At 36.9% G+C, this 23107-nt stretch overlaps 1 long non-coding RNA gene across 2 annotated transcripts in view; it reads right to left on the reverse strand.

The window, feature by feature from the left end:
• LOC126651654 (uncharacterized) overlaps positions 1 to 23107 on the reverse strand; it is a 304172-nt gene that overhangs the window by 203218 nt on the left and 77847 nt on the right. For both annotated transcript variants that reach the window (XR_007631765.1, XR_007631764.1), the window contains exon 2: positions 11891 to 11950. This is a non-coding gene — a long non-coding RNA (uncharacterized LOC126651654). The remainder of the gene's footprint in view (positions 1 to 11890; positions 11951 to 23107) is intronic.

Consider the following 23107-nt stretch of genomic DNA (forward strand, 5'->3'; position numbering starts at 1 on the left):
CATACAAGAGTTGTTTACAGGACTACCACTAAACATGTAATAAATTAAAGACATTAAGGTACTCATATCTTCCTTGCATATAGCTTTCCTCATAATCTCTCTTGGGCTTAACCGAACAATATGGTATGCTTTGGTATTACAGATTTTCTGAATAACAAAGGTAAAGAGAAGTTTCCTTAAGCACAAAATGCAGCAAACATGATTTAAAAATTCCATTCTGCACAAATTTCCTTTTTGAAAATAAGATCTAGCTTTTCCATTTATCTGCTATGCACACTGGTGGATGTAAATTCCCAGCCTGAAATCATGAACAACCTAACATTAGTGTTTCATCACTGATCACTACAGTCAATCACACGCAGTAAAACCTAGTGGACTTTAACAGTCAGATATGGCCAATGTCAATGGAGCTTCACAGGGATAAATCTGATAACGTATCTTTATTCTGCAAATAGTACTTCAATGCAGAAATTGAAATGCATCTGCGCAGAACCAGAGTTAGTTTACCATCTAAAAAAAGCATGTCCAAGTAGACAAATATTTTAGTTAATGGAATAACATTAATTGAGAAATAAATTAGTCATGATACATTTGCAATCCACCTGCATGCATAAAATATTAGGAATTATTTTGAGTAATCAAAACAGCCATGTCTGTTTAATAGCTCACTTGTTCCAATTACAAGAATCTGCCACAAAAAGGGAAGAGAGAAAGAAAATTCTGTTCTTGTGCACTGTAATATTTAGTGCTCTGCCAGGTCCTCCATTTTTTACAGGTCTGCATACCCAAAAAATCTCTTGAAATAATTGTGGCCAATTTTTTTTTCATACATAATATTCCTGAAGCCAATACAAAATAAAGGAGAGTTGGTGTTTGTTTGATGTCCTTAAAAAAAAAATCCAAAAAAGTACTAGGTGTATAAATTGATCTAACAAACTCAGCCTATTTACCATAATCAGGTAAAAGAAGAAATGCTATCACTTTTTTTGTTTTTTTTTACTATATAAGTAATTTCTGAGAATTTGAGAACAAGACCACATGAACAATGCAATTACTAAGCCATATTAGGAATAATATGTGCACAAGACATCCACCTAGGGAGGTGGCTCTCAAATTTCCTGCCAGTTGTATTACTTTAAAGAATATTAGTCTGCATTTTTAATACTCCATTCTCATAGTTTTAGACTTATTTTCAGTAAAAAGGATGTCACTAACCTCTTTGAATGCTCCCTCCATTTCTGAAGTTGACATTGCCATGGCTTTAAGGCATCAGTTAGCTGAGTTGGCTAAAGACTACTCAGGTATACTTTTGCATTCTGTAATTACACCTCTCTCTGCAATGCAGACCCAGATATGAAATAAGCAAAATGAACATGCTCCCTACACACCTTGCCTCCAGCTTTTCTCTCCCTAGGAAGTATTTGGATTTAGTTTCCTCCTAATTGCAACTCAAAATTACTTTTCTTGCCATTCTTACACAAAGGTGGAAGATAATGTAATTTTACACCTGCTACAGGCAATCCTGTGTCTCCAGCAGTTCATTTGTTCAGTCATCCAGAAAGATTTCAGTCTTATTCAGCCTTACCTAGACCTCAGTCCCCTATGCCATACCAGAAACAGTGGTTTTCATTGCCTGTGCTGTCCCAGAGCACATGGTTGCATTTCTGAACCTGAATACTTGGAGCAAGTAACACGGAGCATATGAGTTTTCTCAGATAGTGTTCAACAAGAACACACCTTTATAATTAATTGATGCTAAAATTGGAGGGGAAAGAGTAGGGTGTTTGCTCTGTTGACCATGTTTCTGCCCGTAACAAACGCAAAAGCCATTGTCACAACCACTTTGGTGATATTATTCACATAAAAATATGATGACACACATTATGAGTGCAGGTATGTCTGTTTGAGGAGAAATGTGTCATTTTCCTACTGGTCATAATCACAATGCCATCCATATTATAACCCACTTCTGCAGGTTTTTGTATATCCAATGTATATATGAAATACACATATTATATATATATATTTAATATGTACATATTAAAATATATCCAGGGTTATGTACACTTTCACAGAAACTTTATGCACACAAATGCAAAGTTTTACAGGTATATTCCTCCAGCTTGCTTTTTCCCAGAAGGGAATTTTATAGCTGACAGTTAAACTGTTTGAAAGAAGAAATTTTCTATAGCAAGTGTCACCAATTATTCTTGCAAGCCTTTGATCACCATTCTTGGTAATACAAAGAAAGATGCAAATCTTCCAATTGCCACACCTCTGTTTTCAGACTGAATGAGGAACGGATTGTTCCAGTTAAAAAAGAACAAGCAATTGGCAGCAGGCTTCAAGAATAATTCATCTGGCAGTTCTGCAGGAGCAGCCATGGGATGTCTCCTCTCACTGTATCCTTTGCTCTAGCCAAAGAAAAACAAGCTGCAAAAAAAATTTCCTCAGATTGCCTTTAGAAATTCAATAATTTTTGTGCATCTTTTATCTTTATACGATGGAAACACTGACAAGGTAACTAAACTGAAGAAATATGATGATCTAGTTCCAAAGCAAGTAAGTGCCAGAATTGTAAATTGGTCTAAGCTGTACCTATAACAGACTCTAAATATAACTTAACTGCCTTTTTTTTTTTTTCCTTTCTTGAGCAAACTGCCATTTGCTCAAGGGATTCCCCATTTTCCAGAATTAATGAAGACGTTTTTTCATCTGCTCCTGTGGTCCTCTGAGGCAGCAGAGGTAAGTGAGTGTGCATAAACACCTGCCTGACTGTAGGAGAAGGAATTCCTCTCTTGCTACAGAAAACCCAAAAATACACTAGAGACTAAACCCAGAGGATGATGCTTTTTCTTGCTCTTGGCAATAAACTGTCACCTTCCATCTCTACATCACCAGACTTGTTTATTGCAATTCTTTACACAACCAAATACTGGCAATAAGAAATTCTGGGTGACTTCAGAAGAATATTTTAGGTTGCAATGCCAAGAAATTAATTTCCTGACAGGATTAACAACACCTGCATAGTTTTAAGGAGAAATTATCCATCAAGGCTAAAGAAGAAAGAAGTATGGTTGGCTTTCTTAGCTTTTCTGAATTTCTTTTCCTTATGAAATGTTCATCTTTGATGAACCTTGGTTAAAATAATTTTATTGGTTAAAGACAAAGACAGACAAATGGACCAACAGCAGTTATTACGGGGCACACTGATCTGAGTGATCCTATTAACCCACGGATTTGTTAGTCTGATTTGGGAGCTTATCTACTTCCTCAGTGAACAGTCCATGACTTCCAGGCACTTGATTTTCTTTCTAAAGCAATGCTGCCCCCACCTGGGAGTACAAGCTGGAATCTACTAATACTTGCAGCACTTGCTCTATCCATCCTAAAATGTACTAATTGTATTGAAAAGATATTCAAAAGATATCTTCCAGAAAACATACTTGAAAAATGCTTTGTGGCTCAAAAGATTTCAATTCAAATTTATAGACAAGTACTTAAACCCAGGGATCTGAAAATCAAGATTTTTTTTCTTACTGGATACGTGCACGCTGATTAAATATAAGGTGAAGGTACTTTGGAGTGTGTTACAGATAAGTAATGCTAAATATTTTTTATTCCAAATGTTACTGAAAGCAGATTCTTAAATATCAGAAGCAGATTAAAAAAGCACGGAATGTAATTACATTTGATGAAATATATGTGATGGTGCTGTATAATCAATGCAAAACCCTATTCGTAGACATTTTGTGATGTCTATTAGCATAATACACCAAATTCAATCAATGCATCAATCAAGTCATTAATGGTCTAAAGAGTTGAGCATTATTCTCCCGTTTTTAGTTTCAGTGTATGAGCATGACTCATTACTAGCTGACAGGAATGTTTACCAAAGATTTCATCAAGCATGCATTTATCAATTAAGAGCATACTTAAGAGTATATGGATCCAAATGTTGCATATGAACCTCATCTTTATTCTAATTTATTCCTTTTTTTATCCTCCTTACCTCAACTTAAGACCCATATGTATTATCCACAGAGCTGCAACAAGTATCTCTAGAGCATGGTAGAAGAAACCCAGCTTGGAGCTTTTAAAGCCTCTGCACTGAAATCACACTGAAGATCTTCTACGTTACACCTCAAAATTTTATTAGTCAGACAGATAAAATTTCAGAGGAATGTAGAACAGGAGAACAAATCCAACACAGCATTCATCAGGTCGTATCTCAAGTCGGAGAGCTCATCATACTTATTCTGTTCCACCGGGGGTCGGCACTGCTTCATCACACGGGCAGGAGAGCCTTCTGCTGCCCCCCTGTGCCACTTGGACACAAAGCCTGCTCATTGCCCGAGTGATGCAAATGGCCCGGATTACTTCCTGATCAATCTATCCTGCTGCTTGCCCTGGGATGAACAAACATTTAGTTTGACATATACGAACAAAACGTGATTTGACCAAGGTCTGTCTTTTCCTTGGCTGTACCTGTTCAAGGTAGGGTAATCACTCTGTGCATTAAGTTGCAAGAACTCGCCAGCATGCTGTTTGAAATAAGTCATTTATGTACCGAAAATATATGTAACTACCTGTGTTAAGCACAGTGCATACTACATGAAGAGTGGTAGAGTAAATAAGGAAAAGGTGCAAAACCATAGCTATCTCTTGACAAGTGCATACAGAGTGAAAGAGTAACAAGAAAACTTACTACTGCTGTGGTCCAGACTATCCCAAAAAACTGCAGATTAACAAAATATTCCTTTACATTGACACCTAGGGTAAATATACAGATTCTGAGGCCATCCAGGTACATTCTTCCTAAAACCATTGCCTTCCTCTGACATATGTCCAACATCTACTTTCTGGCACAGAGAGCTCTGACACAGCTTAGCCCAAGAACAGTCTACCCAAACCTGTAAGAATACCCATGGAAAAAACTAGCCATTTTTTTTTGTATAAAACTAGACAGCAGAATACTACATCTTGAGTATTTTGTCCTGTGACTAAGCCATTGTTTAGAACATATTTCTTTTGGGTCTCATGAAAACCTAGCTTTTCACTGCAGCACAAGTTCATTTACTGTTATATTCTGAAATCTACATAAAGTTTAGGTTTTTTTACTAATACTATGATAAATATTTGGTACTGCATTATAAAATAGCAAACAAATGATAATTTTACCTTCTGCTCTGCGTTGCTGTAATTACTTCCCTTAGGAGTACAGCCTAGCCTTTTGTCACTTTGATAGCACTGTTATTCTCAGACAGAGACAGCAGAACAGCTAAAGGAGACAGATGAATATGCGAAAAGCTTTTAATCACAGGTATGAATATATGTAAAGCATCAGTGTGATTCTTTTTCCAAATAAGGGTGTCTGTGGCTTCAAATCAGATGTATTTTTAAATCTTAAAAAAGGACAGTGAGAAAACCTGAGCTCTGGCTCTGTTTTAGACCACTTCAAAGAAAACCCTCAAATAAACTAGGATTGCAAGCACCAAAGAGACAGCAACAATGCAGTAGCATCTGGGAAAAGTAGTCTTCCATTACATACACAGTATATTTACCCCTTGCCATTATCACTGTGAGGTCAAAATTAATGTGATTATGGTCAAAATGTAATGGAATCAATGTCTTTTTGACTTCATGACATTCCTCCTTTCTACGGCCCAATACAATTTACTCTAATATGACCATTAGTGCCAATCTCTACTACTTAATTCTGCTTTGAAGAGGGTTGTGAGGAGAGGGGACAAACACTTCAGGAGTATTAGATATCACTTGATGGAAGTCTGGTACCATAAAATTACACTTTGGTAGCAAAGTCATTATTCCCCCCTTTACCCTCACCTCCCTTAAAGATACTGGAGATCACAGAAAAATCACTAGTGCAGGACTGTCAGAATCGAGAGAAAACTATCAGTACAAATCCACTTTCCATGCATAGTGTCAATCCTCATAATTTAATTACAATCATTTTCTTTAATCATAGGTTCATTTTCCAAACAAGATATAACAAACTAAAAAAACATAGTGTATATGTAGCATCAAGATAAAGTATTTGGGAAATAAAAAGATTACTTTTCAAGGGTTTTACAAAAGATATCTCTAGAGATAAGGTACATTTTTCCACATAAGAAAGATTTGTCTTTTTACCTTTTTTAGATTCGATATATTACAACGATTATTTTTGTATGTAAGCATTGATTTTGAATTATACAAAGAACAAAGCCTTAAAAAAAGTATCTGATTAACAAATTAGCCAACTAAATATCACATGGAATGGTCTGAGATAGTACAAATTGGTCTAATTTGGAACTGTTATATTACACATCCACAAGATTAAGATTTGCCATTTCTTGGCTTCTGAACCCTTAATTGAGCAACTTAATATTATTTTAGTCTGCTGTGCTGTTAACATATTAACAAGCAAAGAACTGACTTAACAAGTCATCCTTTCACTGAAAATTTGGCTCACTGACTTCTTGTTTTAATACAATATAAGTACTGCTTACAGGAGGGTCTAGTAGATAAGAAATCAATTTGTTTCAAGTCCATGCCAATACTGCCACACATCCCTGTGGATAGAATTTTATCTTGGGTATGACAAATATTTTCAACAATTGTTAATAAATCAAAAATAATCTGAACAAGAAACTGAGTACTGTAATTAAATACAATTAAATCAACTAAATTGATTTCAATCAATAAACTAAATATAATTAAATCAACTAATCTCCAGGAAAGCAAAAAATACCAGCACTTGGGATGGAATACTGATGGGTATTAACTTTTGGGAAAGGTTGGAGAGGGACAGTCTTTGGCATTCTGATTTCTACTCTAGTTCAGTTTCCCCGAAGAAAAGCATTTATATCTAATTACCAACTTCAATCATATTTGCATATCACTTTTCTTAAAACATTCTTTCAAACGGCTCTTAGAAGATGAAATTCACTTTTTATTTTCAGCTTGAACTGAATCCTATATCTAATGTGCACTTACATGATTCAGATTTTTATGACAATGACTTGGTCATGTCTGATTTTGGAGGTCTCTGAGTTAGATGTGTGATGAAATGATCTGACAGGACCATTGCAGGTAAGGACATGCTCCACTATCTGTCAGACCTGCTATCCTAAAGTGTGTGAACAATTATCTTTCATTCCTTTTCCCTGGAGAAAGGCATTCTGTTACATCTATGGCTGGACAACAAGACCACATATCCAGAAGATCAAAAAAAAAAAAAATTAATTCCTTGAGCTTTCTACTCTTTAAATTAGTCTGCTAATACATTTCCTCCACTCAACAGTGGAACATGCCATTAATGTTACTTCGTAGGACTTCTCTATGAATACAACAATGCCTTTTCAAAACAACAAAACTCATGTACAATTTTTTTGAACAAAGTGTAGTAATGTGTGCTTAAGGTACAGCTTTCAATGTGTAAAAACATGCTATGCAATTTAGCAGACTAAAGATGCTTCCTCTACAAAATCAATTTATAATAGTTCAGAATTTGTGAGAAAATGTGTTTTTCATACTTTGCTACCATAACAAGATGGAAAGTGCCAGGCTAGGACTCTGTTTAAAACAACAACAACAACAAAACAAACAAACAAAAAAAAAAGCCTGAAGAGATAATGTTAAAGATATGAAAAGTTTTAGATATTTAAATATCCATGCAGATTTTAAACGTGTCTCTATGTAGATGATTTGGGGGAAAAAAAGATAATCATTGGATGCTCTTCATCAGAATCTGAAATTTTGGCACAGAAAAGCAATCAAATAGAAGGTCAAAATTCTGCTGAGTTACCTGCATCTGCAGTTGTGGGGTTTAGCATTTATGTATACTATCACTGTACAAAAAGCATTTGGTGAGCCAGACTCAGAACTATATTACTGCATAATCATGTCAGAGGATCAAGGAAACACTGGTATAAAATTCAAGATCCCTTGGCTTTTCCTCATGGGCCAGGATAAATTTTATCCTAAAGCGGAAACTTTGAAATGCTTAAAGTATCCTAAACTACACAGCTTCAAATTTCTCTCCTAGAAATTAGCTTGATATTTGCCCCCTGAGTAGCCCAGCTCACAGCCCAAATTACTCTGAAGCCAAAACAGCCTTCTAGTCCTGTCTATAGAACTGCCATAATAATTAACAGTAATGAAGAGAGGAGAAAAGATTTCACATCTGTCTCTTCATAATTTGCTTACAACTATCTTGTTTATAGGAGCTGAAGCAGTTAATTGATTTAGCCAAACTGATTTAGTGGACGAAGCAATTTTTGTTGTTGTTTTGGTTTGGGTTTTTTTAACGGAAAAAAATAAAATATGGAAGAAAAGTTGTGACATTTGATATCATTTTGATATCATTGATAAAAATTTTAAAAGCACTTCATTGATATTTAAGAGAGAATACAGATGAGAAAAGAACACATCCAATTAGCACTGTAACAGCCTTACAAATTACATTCTTCAGTATTTGAGATGAAAGCAATCAAGAAAAACACTCAGTATAATCTTGCGACTATGATTTTTATATATTTTTATTGGGTACATAAACCAAAATTACTTTTGAAAAGGGAACACATGAGAAGCAGGGAAGGATCTCCATCTGTCAGGCTCTAACTAGCTCTAATCATTCCCTTCTTTGAAAGAAAGAGGGACTCTTGATAAAACAACATGTAAGTCAAAGTTGTCAGGCAGTCAATGATAGCAACATCCATATAAAGAGATGTACCTCGCCAGTTTTAGTCTCTGATGTTTTGCTCAGCCCTTCACACTGCTGTGATTTGGTTCCCCCATGGATAATGCTCTCTTGGGTTGATGATTTACCTCCTTTCTGAGAACCTGGCCTGTCCCAGAATATTTCCATATTTTCACTTAGTTTGGCTTTTTTCTGTACACTTTATCTACAGCAGTTAATGTCATTCTATGATAGCATGAAATGTTTTTCTGGCTTATTTTCAGCCCTGGAATACATAATTTCATTTCCTGAAGCAATCCCATCTAGCTCAGGGACATGTTTAGTAAGCATGTTCCCCCACTGCACAAGCTAAGACACAAACACCGGTCTGTGTTCAACGTGATTGAGTCATACATCCTTTATTGTAACTTTCCTTACAGTGCATTGTTTTCTGCATGACTGGGCAAATTTAGAAGCATCTAAGTTTCACTTATGTTCAAGGTGACAGTTTAGTCACTAGATAGAAAGGTCTATGGAAAATTTCTCTCACTTCACTTTCCTCTGCCACACAAAATACATGTTGCTTCCCCCAGGTACCATTCCTACTTTCAGGTTTCTGTACGCCTCTCTCACATCTCACAGTTGTCTGTCCAAAGCCTGGACACAGATTAAGACAGGGTTTTCTTTTGTGATTTTTGAAGCCTTATACATAATTTCTTTCTACCTTCTTTTAACTAAATTAATAGCTCCTTATCAGGTTCGAAGATATCATTGTTCTCTTTCCCTTCCAAGTTTACAGCCTGATTTACTCTGCAGCATGCAAATTCTCACTGCTTTTTCCACATCCTGCCAAGATGTACTGGCAGTCTTTTCTTACCATGGTGCTCCATTAAAACATGTTTCAATTAGGGATCCCACAAACTTCAAAAACTTTGAGTAAGTCTCAAATCTTGCAAAATATTGTCAAAGTTTATCCAACTTATTGCTCTCAGAAAATTATTTCCACAAAGCACAGCATCATTATCATTTCTTCACCACAGTTACAGAAAAATGGATTGAATGTCATTCTACTGTTAAATAAATCAATTTCCATAGCTTCACTGACTTATCCTTGATCCCTCTCCAATTGTCTGTAATGATTCTTGATTAGGTACTCCAAAGTTTGTTATTCCGTTCTCTTTCCCATCTACCACTATTTCTACTTCTAACCCTGATAATGGTTAAAGAAAACTCAGAGTCAGAGTTGATACCAAAAATACTGTTACTCTACGTACAGGGAAGCTAAAACACAAAGAAAATAAGAGAAGAAATTGATATCTCTAGCTGCACAGTTGCCTAGTGTTTCAATCCAGAATGTTCCTTGACAGTCAATACAAACATAAATACCACTTTCAAATAAGCTTCCTTCAAAGAAAAGTCAGCCAGCCAGGAAAGCTAAAAAAATCCGATATATCTTTCAGGCCCTGTTCCAGTGCTACTCACCAGCACTGCTTATGCAATGTGATGGATTGACTGTGTCTCTGATTTGCCTCCAAGCAGATCTTAAACAGTTGAGGAGAGGTTTTCTGCTGGTACAAACTCTGCTGCCCCACTTTACTGGGGTTTGTGCAACCACTACCATCCCACTTTCTGCAATTAAACACTTCCATGTTCTTACAGAAGCTCAACAACCACTCAGTGCAAATTTCTTGTTACTTCTTTTAAAGACTATCACCTCCAAGTTGTGCACAGGAAAAAGCAGATTTTTTTTTTTTTTGCTGACTTTTCACTCTAAGAGGGTATGCTGAGCAGCAGGTCCATTTTAAATGATTCTTTTCAACAGCCAGTTGCAGCTTTTCAGCACAGAGCTGCACTTCGAATGTAGGTCAGTGGAAGGTAAGACACACAGGAGAATCACCACTAAGAAGTGAAAGCAAACTAGATTTTATTCAATGGGATTTCCAAATTCTAGGTAACTGTAAATATGATGTGAAATTATAGAAAATAATGAAAGGAGTATTAGAAGTTTGTGGACTTTAGGCAATAGAATTGCTTATACAGGAATGTTTCAACAGTAAAATATCTACTCTATTAAAATGTTTAGCTAGCTACTTTTTTAAATCCTTTTTAATAGTCTACTGTCGTTTGACAACCTTTTTTGCTGATCTCAGAGAGCTTAGTTCATCCTATTGAACAGCAGCATAGAAAAAAGGCTGTCTGCTCTAGGAAATATGAAAAATATTGTCCCTTTCCCTAGGAAAAATTGCAAAATGAGAAGCTTTCTCATCAGCTTTCTCCTACAAACAAGTGATAATAGTTAACCCGCATACTCTACTTTAATTATTGAAGCTAAGAAACCAAGTTAGTAAGCACATGATCATTAAAAGCAGTGTTAAAAGCTTAAAGGCACAACATGTGCTGTAACACTACAACAGCAAGATGACTCTGACACATTTCTGGACACACATTTTATAGATACACTGGAGACAAGCAGCTAAGCAAATGTTCCTTGTGGTCAATGAGTTAATGATACTGGTTCACATCCTGGATTAACTCCAAATATCATTATGCATCAGATTTCTACGTCTTGTAAGGAGACAACAGTACCTTTTTCCATAGTTTTGTTTTTTCAATTCAATGCTATTATCTGAGCAAATACAACCTTTCAGGGTATATCTACATTAGTGGAAAGTTAAAAAACACACAGATGTTCTACCTCTGAATGACACAAAGAAATACATTGTAATGGTTTAAGTGCATTCTATTCAAGTTCTCTTCTTTGTTATATTGCCCTTGCCCATACTGATGCGCTCACTCTAAGGTATAATACAGCTAAGCCAGAACCATCAGAAAATACCCTTGGCAGTGCTTTGAAGGGGACATCTAGTCCACATCCTTGTCCTAAAACAGGATCAAAAATACCTGAACCATTCTGAGACATGTGACTAACCTCTTACATCCCGCTAAGTGTCCAGAGCTTCCCCAGACTGTCTCTCCCTTTGCTTAACAGCTTACAACTAGAAAGCTCATCCTGTGACCAACTCACACTCTGCCCACTGCAGTGCAAGTCACAATGAGGAAAAACAGAGTAGGATGTTAAATGGCAGACACACTGAAGCTTTAAATGTTAGTGCTGAACTGAGAATTTTCCATTTAACTTAGTAGGAAAACTTCATGTAATGTCATTTAAGCAGTCTTAGGTTTGCAGCATTCAAGTCATACACTCACCATGCTTCACACCCACTGCAGATTCGGAGGTTTCATGTACACTTGCCAGCCTGCACTTGCCTGGAAAAAAAAAAGGAAAAATTTAAAAAAAAAAATAGTATTCCTGAGAGTCTACTAAAGAAATAACTAGAATTGTTCAATAGTAAAACATAGACCTTCCTCTCAATTCAGCTATGAACTTCAATGTGTTGTACAAACTGGAAATAGGTCATGAAAAAAAGTTCTTCATTTAGAAATTTTTACTGGAGCAGCTCAGAATCAAATGAATCTGCTCAGATTCCAATTGCTGCTGAACAGATGCTGGGAGAGACATCCTACATCACTGTTTCTGTAAAGTAGTCTGTTGACAACTAGAATGTTTTTCCATGTGAGAAGGAACAAACAGTTAAAGCCAGAAGATTTTTATTGTCTCCCATTAGGAAGAACTAATCTAAATCATCATGGACAGTGAAAAAATGGCAGCCCAAAATGAACTTAAGTCCTAGAATTTTAGCCAAAAAAAGAACAACAGAAGGTATATAGTCAGAAATTGGATTTTGCCTCCCCCAAAAAGTGTAGCTAACAGTGATTCTGGCAGTTTTAGGAAGTGTTATATATTAAAGTCAGTGAAATTCTTGCAGGTCCTAGACAATTGTGTACATAGTTGTTGTACACAATCGTTGGCAGTATTTTCTGTGGTTTTTTTAAAGCAGAATTAGATTTACCACTATTCCCAGCTCATATCTTGTAGGAGCTGTATGGTAAATGGGCTTTCAGTGTGGAAACATAAAACCTACAACTTTGTATGTAGCAACTTTATTCCACACAAAGCCAAAAATCAATTTTTAATTAGTGAAATAGCTTGAGAAATCATGTTCTTATACTATGTTTGGGATCCTGTGGAAGTTAAGAGCAAAAATACTATTGACTTTCAAGTACCTAAGGTTGAAGTTGGCATCTTCAGGCCCTTTCCCAACTAACTTATCTAAGACTGGGTCTCAATGAGGCAAAAACTCAATGTGCTTTTTTAGCTGTGTTTACTCAGCTGAATGAGTGTGACATGATTGAATAACACTGCTTAGGAGCAGGCTAGAAAACCTAAAGCCACATTAGCTGACCAAACTAAAAAGGAGACTATTTAATCATATTCAGTTCATTCAATTTTGCTCATAAGATAGAAGGACAGATTCCTATTTGCTTATGAAGAAATGCCCTAACTGTTTAACAGGGGCACATCATGTTAATTCCCTGGAAAAGACAGTGACAGAAGCACAGCATAGAAAGCTACGACTTACATTATTCTAGCCTGCTATAAAGCTGTGCAATTTTTTCATCAGCAATTCACAGTGCACAGCAAAAACCCAACAATTTTTGCAGGAAGTGCTACCTGACTTGGAGGAGAAATCATGTGTAAGGAAAAAAAATAAATCTTTTCGGGAATACGCATTTTAGGTAATTCAAACCAAATAATAAATAGTGAAGAAGCAAACAAAGCGTACATTGGCTCCTACTGTTTGCATGGATCTGCATGTACCAGCTGTACACTCTCAGAATACTTTCTCAGAATACCATTCTCGTGGGGAGATCTTTCGCTCGACCTCGAGGAGTATCTTTGGACAGCACCTCCAGCCAAGTGAGGAATCTCCACACATACACCTCGAGAAGGGTTTTGTCAGAAGAACCTGGCTGCATGAGAATGGACTGGACTTCTAGAGTACAAAGTGATTTTAGTCACAGATCTATAAGCCAGCAGATCAGCTTATCTGTCAAATCCTGTGTCTGTAGCAGGATGTGTATTCAAAGTCTGGTGAACCAGGATGGTCTTAGTATACTTTAAGACCAAGACAGCATCCTGGTGCCAGCAGCTGGCAGCTTGCATTTTGCTGGTCTTATCATGGGTAGGCTCTCCTGCCACAAATGTAAGAAGGATAAAAAGACAGTATAGAAACTGCAAAACCACAAAAAGGAGAAGTTATGATGCTATTTGAAAACAATCATCATGGGGTTTTTTTTTGGTTTTCTTTTGGTTGGGTTGGGGGTTTTTGGGTTTTGGTTTGATTTCTTTACAAAAAACCCTCTGAAATTCCTAGCAATCATGAGAGACAGGATATTGGGAACACTAAAAGGACTACAGACTTAATCCTGCCCCAGTATTTCCCCTCCTTTTCCAATACATTTTAGAGAAAAGTGGGAACCAGTCCACAGAGGAATTAATGTCAGCATTAGGAATATTTTCTCTACTTATAACTATCAGAATAAAAATAACAACATAAAAAAAAAAAGGGGGGGGGAGGAGGTGTTCAAGAGAAAAGAAAGAATTTGCTTCTTCCCATCTCCCTTTCCAATCTCAAAGAGGAGAAATTGTATCAAATAATGGAAAATCTTTAGAAAAGACAACCTGGTTCTTGAAGTGAAGGGACACAATTCTCCTCCCTAGAGTCAAGGAGGACTGGGATCAAGGCACACTGAGTTGAGCTGCCTAAGCCTTTATCCCCAGCTTTGCTAGAGACATTTGTGTCCTGATGCAATTATTTCATCTATCCATTCCTATTTATAATTCAGTGTATTCAATAGATTCTACTAGAGGAAAGTTTCGAGTCCTATGCTACAACAATGCACTTGCAGCAGTTAAAGAGCTAGTGTGAAATGGATATGGGCTGGGGTTTAGAGGGTCATTTAAAAAAAAAAAACAAACCACAACAAAACAAAACAAAAACAACCCAAAGGAAAATTTAATTTTAAGGAAATTAAACTCAATGCACCCTACAAAACAAAGCATAGGATGACTTCTCTTTGTTGCTATGCATCCAAACAAAAAATGTGTAAACTCATATACAGCCAGTACAACGGTATCACTCTGTGATAAGCATGCACAGTTTTGCAGCACAGAAATATTTCTGGACCATCACCACCCACGGCAGTGTCTTCCAGATATTCATGTTTCCTTATAATGCATTGGTCACAATTCATGCCACTTCAGGGAAACAGAAGCTTAACTTCACAGAGCATCATACTGGGATTGCTATTAAATGATACAGATAAAGTACTTCTTATTTTTATGCTCAGAGGATGAGAATAAAACACAAACAGTGGGATCAGACAGGAACTGATTCCTATGCCAGGTGAGAGAAGGGGCAATTCAGAAGACAGTGATGTGTCATACACACTCACTTTTAGAGACTGGTTTTCCCCAGAGCCCTCACTATAAAAACTGACCTATAGCCTAACATTGTTCACAAGTATATTAATTATCACACTTCTTGACACTATTGAGCAGGACAAATTAACACAGTAGAGGAGATGTAAAACTATGCAAACATGTACTGTCATCAGTGAGAATAATTATATTATTTCTATTTTTAAAGTTACAATTCCTATTATAGCAGTCTTTAAACAACCACTAATAGCATTTTATAGTTCAGTGTATCATGCATGACATTTTTCCTAAAGCATATGATACTCTTAAGTTAGCAAGCCACTGTCCTTAAGCTCTAAGCTGCCATTTCTAAGTTATGTGCTTAGCAGTTCAGATCCTCCTTGGGATCTATGTCTCTTCAATAATAGTAAAAACAAGAAAACAGTTCTTTCCTTTATGAATTTTCAAAGTTAAATACTTTTGAACTGAAGTAGTTAAGGCTATGTTACAATCTTTGTACATCAAAAAATTCATGAGCATAAAAGCTCTTTTGTTTCCATAGCTTTAAAGATTGCCAGCTCCATCACCTCCTTTTTCTGCTGCTGGTTAAATAACCTCCAGTGCTGCATCTGTGAAAGATGTAGTAGCACTGTACTGTATGGGGAAAACTTAAGATGTTCCCTTCAAAATTAGCTGAAGATGCATGAAGTAAACAATAATGAAAAAAAATAATCTATAAATAGACACCGGGCTAATCGTTATTACATTCAATAATTTAGCATGATATGCATGACAGCTTCAACCTCCAAAATAATTTAGCGCCTTGAGCTGAGATTAAATGCAGAACATTAATTTCTCCCTCTGGTTGTCAAGCCAACCAAGAGGCCCGTCAAATCTATTTAAATTAAGCCTGCATCATGTAATGATATTAAAGGGGATAAAATATTAATATGGGTCTGCGATAGAACATTGGACAAAATAGCTGCAGTAAGGCAGCTTTAATTTACTACACCAATAATCTGTCTTTATGCTGAAAGCAGGATTTAAAGGTCCAAAGGAATACGTATTTGAGTTTATACAATATGCTTATTTATAAAATGTTACTGATTTTCAATTGCTGAAAATATCTAGTAGTATTATGTAGAAGAAAAAAAAATACGATTCTCAGTGTAATCCTACTGATGTAGGGAAAAAACCAATATTGGACCAAAGTCACCGTGTGTGTGTGTGTGTCCCATAAGCTGATGCTATTTCAGCAATAGCAGTATGACTGTATCCATTTATTACCAGCGATGACTTTTCCTCTTTAAGCTGAAGGATGATAAATGTCATTCAAAACTTCAATATTTCATAATATAAAAATGGATTGAAAGGGTAGGTAGACTTCCAGATCAAAGACAATTCTAAATATTTAGGTTATAGGTGCTTTATCAGAATAGTAAGGTTTCTGTTGTCAGTACAGAACTACTCAGAAAAAGAAAAGAGCAGTAAGGTGGGAAAAAGTAGCACAAATCTGTGCAGCTTCCCATCAAAAATATGAAGCCTAAAACCTGCACATTTAGACATGTTTAACTTGCACAATAAATGGGATTGATCATGTTTACAAACAGCACCACAAACATCCAGGATATATTCAATATCACATTCTTCAACTCCATTGCAGTCATTATTTTTTATTTTTTAACTTTCCAGATCATTTACTTTTCTAACATCTGGGATCCCAACAAGAACACAGACTCGAAAATGTATCCTGTGTCAGCTTAAATCAGAAACAATCCTGCCAGTTTGCAAAAGCATTGCTGATAAGAGTCAAAAACTGGATCAAGGCCCAAGTTTACTAGGAGTAAATATTTTTTATTACTGTTTGTTCATGTAATGGTGTTCCCTCTGCAAAATCTTGTTTCCTAGAAGAACTGAAAGATTAAACACTGAAGTCCTGATCCTGATGCTCTAAATTGCAAATGCACTGAGGTCCCTGTAATCATGCACATGTGCATAATTACAATACAGCCACACAACTGTGGGACTGAAAAATATTAAACTCTCAGCAATGGAAGACCTACACATAAAAACAGAAAGAGGGTAAATAAAAAAGTATATGGAGAGTACTTCGTATAAAACATGGCTAGACTCTGCACAGCAGGGAGGAAAAAGGTTGAGATTTACCAAGGCAGAGCGGGCACAGGAGGATATTTGGATGGGGTTTGAAATGTATTTGTGGCATGCCTCCAAGTTATGTCCCAAACATGAAGTTTCTTTCACAAGGCCTGTCCATCCAGCCCAGTCAAGGTTGTTATTTATGTTTAACAGAGAATCAGTAATTGTAACAGACTAAAACATTGGGCTGTCTAGTATTTCTTAAACACACATTCAATGCAAGCTCATTCAGCCTCAGCACATTACAGGCTCAGAATGGATAGATGAGAGAGCTCAGGGTACACTGAATACCTGACAAATTCTCTGCCTAAATGGCTGCTGTAAAATGGTCCTAATGAGTATTACACTAGATATGCCACAGTCTGTATCTGTTCTCATACCAGCTTTTTTTTTTTTTTAAGTGTTCATCCATACTGCTCAGAACTTGTGGCATTCTTATGCCACAACCATGCCAAAAACCCCCTTCAAACATAAAGGAATGATGTAATGGAAGTGGTTATGAGCAAGGGAAAATAAGTTATTTTTGCCTGAGCTGACACCTTTGATCCAGATTTTAATTTCTACCAAATGAGGCCTAGACTTTACTAACCTTGGCACTTGCAAGACCAAAGGATTTATAACTTTGACTCCATGTTCATCTAATGAAGCAAATGGTTGGCACCATTATATTTTGAAAAGTATTGCTATGCTAGAAAACTATCCACTTCCCACTGTTCAGTGGGATGGAGAGGGCCAGGTCATAATTTACTAAGGGTCCTCACTGAAGTTACAAAATAGCATTTCAGCAGAAGACACATGGTTGTTTAGAGAGTAGAGTGAAATGAAATAACTTGAGTCCATTTTTCAAAGCAACTGTTCCCATTTCAAGGCTGGTGAAACTGATAAATATTGAGCAACGTGTAAAAAATACAGAAGTTTTAAAGTAAATCAGATGTGTTGTGACTTGCTATTCATTTGCTGATAACATTCCTTCTCTTTTGTAAGCTGGCTGTCCTATTTTGTTGCCTACCTATCCACCTGTATTTCATATATTGGTCCTTCTGTTATTATTAAATTAAAATTAAATCAGCTGTGGAAAATAAAAAGTACTATGAGCATGTAGTGTCAGACATGTAGAAATTTAAAAATGAACAAAACCAAGTAAAAGGAAAGGAATGCAGATGATACCTAGGAAAAACTAGGAATAACACACTAGGAAGAAAAAAAAGTCAAGGACCAATGTAAAGATTTCTAAGCTTTCAGATACTAGGTTCAGGTCAGAGGAAATTCACCTATTTACCACAGAATGACATCAACTTTCTCTAAATGTTTACTTCACCATCATGCTCCAAGGCAGAATATGTTCCATAGATAGTGTTAATATTATATGACCTACATTACACATTTTAATTCTTGTGTAAAGACCACGACATTCCTAAGTAACAAACAAACAAACAAAAAATTAGAGTACTGTTTGTTTGTCAATTTTACTTCATCACTAAAAAGTAAGTGAGAAAGATACTTTTAATTTTCTGAGTAGAGTTCTAGTTAGTAATTTTTTTACTGTGAAAATATTTAGCAATTCCACTTTGACTGAGCTTACATTTGAACATCAGTGCTTGATCTCTGTGAGGGCTCTCCAATCCCTATGCCATGCAAGAGGAGCACAAAGCTGCACAAGGTTTCCCATCGTATCTCAGTTTGCATCCACAGAGTGCTAAGCTGTGTGCCCAAAAGTAACCAGAAAATGGACTAGAAGAACTGAACGACAAGTTGCAATGCACAGCAGTTTGGCTGTGCTGAGCATTGAATCAATGAACTGCAGTAAATTGCCTGGTGGAAGACTATAGTTTTAGTCTCAAATTTAGCAAACTGTTGAGTTTACTTTTTTTTTAATAACAAACTTCTGGAGTGCTCAGTATTATAACACTTATAGAAGATACAGATTTTTTTTTCTACACCTTCTTTTGGAGGATGTGAAATAGGTCTTGACCCACTTTATATCCTGGATGATTTCTGTGCATTTTAGTTTGTCTATTCAGGTATGATGCCAGGTTCATCATTAGGGCACTTTCACACATTAGGAGCATTGTGATATGTTGGTATTCCTTTTTTTTTTTTTCTTGGAAGTAGGATGAGAGCATACATTTAGAATTTCTTTTTATTACACGTTGACACCAGAAAAATAATTTTAAAGAGAAGTGAGTTTTATACTAGGTTCTTAGAGGCAGTGAATCTGCAGCTGTCCAAAACCATGTCAGCAATAAAGCACATCAACTGTCCTCTTAAGAGATTTGATGTTTTTGTCATGATCTATTGCAGAATTTTATGTCAGTTGGATATCACAGCAAAGCAGTGCCTCCTTGGGCATATTGCTGCTAGGTGCTTTGAAGAGAAGAATTAGAACACTGAACATGACCCCATGTCAGAGGGGTACCTAGGACAATATCTTCAGGCAAAGAGCTCAAATCATTATAAGGCACCAAAGGAAACAACTACTGCAATTCAAAGAGCTGAAACTTTTCTGAGCATACCTGAAAGCAACAGCCATCCTAAAGCATGACAGATTATCAGTACCCTTTGTTCTATTCTTCTCTTCAATATGAAATTAAATACCAAGAGACATGGAGCTGGCAGAAAGCCAAGACCAAATTCAATGGAGCCTCATCACTTGTATTCATACAAGGCAAGCACAGATAATCTGTCCTGCTCATCCCTGTGGAGGTAAGGTGAAGGAAAATCGGAAAATTTCCCTATTCTGAAGGCAGAATGGAAAGGTAAAAAGTAATATCTTTGTCTGTAACTTGAATTATCATCATCAAATGTAAATAATTTTATCCTTTCATTTATCCCACGCATGTAATTTCAGAATAAGGAAACAAAAATCCACAAGTGAGCACAGTAAAATACTTCTCTGTCTAACAATGTAAATGAACCACTCTGTGTCACTTTTATAATTTTTTACTATTTAATTGTCATAGATCATCAAGCTGTATTAAATATTGTTCAGGTTACTGGAACAAAGTCTCCCTGTTGGAGAAGTAGAAGAGATCTCAAAGAGGAGCACTGAAGAAAAGGAATGGCAATAATGGGGCAGTGGACACAAACAAACCAGATCAGCACTCCATATGTGGAGATGTGCTGCTTTGAGGTAATTCTCTGTTTTCCTCACAACAAATAATGATCTAAACTGGATTTCCAAACTGAACTACTTGAGGCTGACACACATTTGCTGATCAGTTTCTAAATATCCCCCTTAGGCCCTGATTCACCAAACAATTTCAATTTCTGCATGGTACTAATCAAGGAATCATTCCAATAGCATTCCAACACTAAATATCATTGAAAAAGGTCAGCAACAGATATTAAGTTATTTTAGCTGTCACAATTTCCTAATGCCACTGATATAAAACTGAAGTCCAGTTGCTTATGATCCTCAAAAGAGTGCTTTCCCCAGATGTACTATCAAAAGATTTACAGCACATACGACAGTAAAACTTAAAAAGGGATGGCTAACCACCCCTTGACCCTGAAAAGAAAAGGAACCTCTCTTGAGAACAGGGACTTTTAAACCACTCAGTCCTTTGAATATTTATTTTAGTGCAGCAGAAAAGCTCTAACTATCCCATACTTTAGAAAAACTCTAAATCTTCTGTTACCCACACTAGCCTTCACATACTTAGATACCACTTGAACTATTTCCATAGCATACCTAACTCACTAATATAAGTTTTGAGAACATGCACTTACTTTGAGGAACATAAATTCAGATATTTTGAGTCAGTTCTGCTATTGAGGTTTTCAGTACATCTGTTGAATCAAATACACTTCCCTAAAATACCCTGATGTTACGTGTTCTGACAGCCCAAGCAATTAAGCTGTTATCAGTCATGCAGTAGGAGACAGATAATGCTTCACGTTAATTTATTAATTGATTAGACATCTCTGAAGCATTAGGACTTTCAGAACCCCTTACCAAGTGGAAAAATCTACTCCCAGTTCTGTACAGGCAGTAGTAGAAAATAGAAATGGTGCAATTTGAAACTTCTCCTACATATAGCACTTTACTTAGAGATACATCACAAAGGTTTTGTAGAAAACATACTCCTTTTTTTCTACCTTAGGTATAAATTTCTTAATTTCAGTATTACTGAGTCCAGCAATTTTGTCCTCAAAATTAGATTAAATACAATAGAGAGGATTTCACATATTTGGATCATTTCATTCATAAGGTGTTTTCCCGTTGATCACTACTTGCAACTGATTGGGACCATCTACTAAGCGATGCCACTCTGTAGACTTCATATATTATATTTTCAGTTCACACATTACTTTAATGAGACATTAATATGCTTTGGTTAAAGTATGCATTGAATGTAGGCTTTTAAGCATTTTATACACCTTCAGAATACTGCATACTCATTCGGTGTCTGTGGAAAAGCAGTGCTGCTTTGTTTGATGCCCTTAAAATAGCAAACCCATCAAAGCAAAGACTTACGACCTCCAAATCGCTTTCCTGACAAAAACCCTAGTTTCATCTAACTTTCTGCTTTCAGTGTAAAAGCAGAAGATCATCTCTTTCATTTTGCCCTGTTTTTTAAGCCAGTTAGCTCATTCAGCTTTGCTTGGAAAACAGTCAAAATCAGGAAGAGTTTTCTGTCTGTTGCAACTGATGAGTTAGGGGGAACAATTATACCACTCTGTGAATATTGTAAGTAATCAACTTGCCCAACAACTAAACACAGACCAAAAAAACACATCAAAACTGGCCTCTGATCCATATACAGTGGCCAAGGGGACTCCACCACGTTACTTTCATAGCCAGCAACTCCCTGAGGCATAAAAACAGTCTCAAGACCCTGCCCTAAATATTTTTTTAGAACAAAAGAAAGGTAACAGAAGATAATGAGAAAATATATCCCAGAGCATGTCTTGCACTGGTGTTTGCTGCAAAATCCAGGGCATGTTTCTGCTTCACATCCTACATAGCTGGTTTTGACCCTCCATCAAACCTCAGAGCCACATATCAAATGTCAACGTTACAATTTTTTTAATACTTATGATAGAGGATTTGGTCCAAATGTCTTCAAAGTTTGAGATTGCTATGTGAGGGAAACTATAGCAGTGTAGGCCTGGGGAGTCACAGAATTTGCTGAGTTTGAAGGGACCCACAAGGATCATCAAGTCCAACTCCTGGCCCTGCCCATGACCATCCCCAAAAGTCACACCATTTGCCTGAGAGTAGTGTCCAAATGCTTCTTGAGCTCTGTCAGGCTTGGTGCTGTGACCACTTCCCTGGGGAACCTGTTCCAGTGCCCAACCAACCTCTGGGTGAAGAACCTTTTTCTAATATCCAACCTAAACCTCCCCTGACACAACTTCAGGCCATTCCCTTGGGTCCTGTCACTGGTCACCACAGAGAAGAGATCAATGCCTGCCCCTTGTCTTCCCCTCACGAGGAAGTCGTAGACTGCAATGAGGTCTCCCTTCAGTCTCCTCTTCTCCAGGCTAAACAGACCAAGTGACCTCAGCCACTCCTCATATGGCTTCCACTGGAGAACCTTTAGAGGAGGGTCCTTCAGGGAAGGGCAACCATCTTTGTTGCCTCCTTTGGACACTCTCTAATGGTTTATTATCTTTCTTATATTACAGTGCCCAAAACTGCACACAATATTCAAGGCGAGGCCTCACCAGTGCAGAGCAGAGCGGGACAATCCCCTCCCTCAACCAGCTGGTGATGCTTTGCCTGATGCCCCTCAGGACATGGTTGGCCCTCCTGGCTGCCAGGGCACTGCTGACCTATATTCAATTTGCCATATACCAGGACCCCAGGTCCCTTTCCATAGCACTGCATTCCAGCATCTCATTCCCCAGTCTGTACATACAATCAGGGTTGCCCTATCCCATGTGCAGAATCCAGCACTTCCACCTGTTGAACTTCATCTGGTTCTTGATTACCCAGTCCT

This window comes from Myiozetetes cayanensis, unplaced genomic scaffold (genome assembly GCF_022539395.1).
Source record: "Myiozetetes cayanensis isolate MyiCay16 unplaced genomic scaffold, myiCay2020 scf7, whole genome shotgun sequence".
NCBI classification, from domain to species: Eukaryota; Metazoa; Chordata; class Aves; order Passeriformes; family Tyrannidae; genus Myiozetetes; species Myiozetetes cayanensis.